Raw genomic sequence first — 1,046 nt, 5'->3', positions numbered from 1 at the left:
TCTGATAACTCTTTGCCTGCAATTTATCTCTCTTATGTTGTTCAACCACTTGATAGTTTGGCTTCTATTGCCGCTAGGTATTTCACTACTCTCACTGATTTGATGAATGTTAATGCTATGGGAACTACTGCTATTTCTGATGGTGATATCATTGCTATTCCTATTCCGGGTATAATCTTTTCAAATTCTGTTAGTGTTTTTTTTTTTGTACTTTCTATAATTAGTTTTATTGAGTTTAATTGTTTATGGTGTGAATGTGATGATGTTATTTAATTGATGATATTTGTTGTTAATTTTTGCAGCTTGCTCTTCAAATTTTCCGAAATATGCTTCTGATTTTGGCTTGCTTGTACCTAATGGAAGTTATGCAATTACAGCAGGACATTGTGTGCTAGCTGTGGACCCCGAAACTTAAAGTAACTAGTACTCTCTAATAAGCATCTTTTCCTTTTTTATGTTTGTAATCCATACCTTACTCTCATTATACATTAATCTAGATTCTCTTGTAGGGTCATTTAAGATTGAGGAAAATGTAGGTGAAAAATTCAGGGTTAAGTTTTCAATTTAGTTTATTTTTGTAATGATAAATTGATATATGAAATTTTTGCTCCATTTTGATGTGTGTTGAACGGACTCTTGTTGAGATTGAGAAGACTATGTGACTTATTGGTGTATTTGGGTTTGTTACTTCCTCTGCAGTTTGTACTGTATGCCGGCTTCTCTAGCTGTTTCATGCTCAAGCATGCATTGTAAAAACAGCAATCTTATGCTTGGGAATGTTACCGTGCAACAGACTGGTGGTGGTTGCAATGTGACTTCTTGAAGTTATGATGGTATTGTTAATGGCACCATAGCAACAACGTATGTTTAGCCACTTCTTTCTTGCTTTTGTCATTGAGACATTTTAGTAATGTATATTTTGTCGGACTCGTCTTTGAATTAAAGCTCGTTTGGTATTTCTTGCCTCCCTGCAGGTTGAACCCATCTCTTCAGCCTCGATGTCCAGGTTAGTGTGCTGCAGCCATATATATATATATATATATATA

At 34.7% G+C, this 1,046-nt stretch overlaps 1 long non-coding RNA gene across 1 annotated transcript; it reads left to right on the top strand.

The window, feature by feature from the left end:
* Window positions 1–6: 6 nt before the first annotated feature.
* Window positions 7–1,044, top strand: LOC101515013 (uncharacterized). Its single transcript, XR_190578.4, has 4 exons — window positions 7–169; window positions 303–416; window positions 700–861; window positions 975–1,044. It is a non-coding gene; the product is annotated as an uncharacterized lncRNA (long non-coding RNA).
* The last annotated feature ends 2 nt before the right edge of the window (window positions 1,045–1,046 follow it).

The sequence above is a fragment of the Cicer arietinum genome, unplaced genomic scaffold (assembly GCF_000331145.2).
Source record: "Cicer arietinum cultivar CDC Frontier isolate Library 1 unplaced genomic scaffold, Cicar.CDCFrontier_v2.0 Ca_scaffold_5133_v2.0, whole genome shotgun sequence".
In the NCBI taxonomy this organism is placed as follows: domain Eukaryota; kingdom Viridiplantae; phylum Streptophyta; class Magnoliopsida; order Fabales; family Fabaceae; genus Cicer; species Cicer arietinum.
Note: the sequence above shows the minus strand (reverse complement) of the source record. Positions and strands in the feature narration are given on the sequence as shown.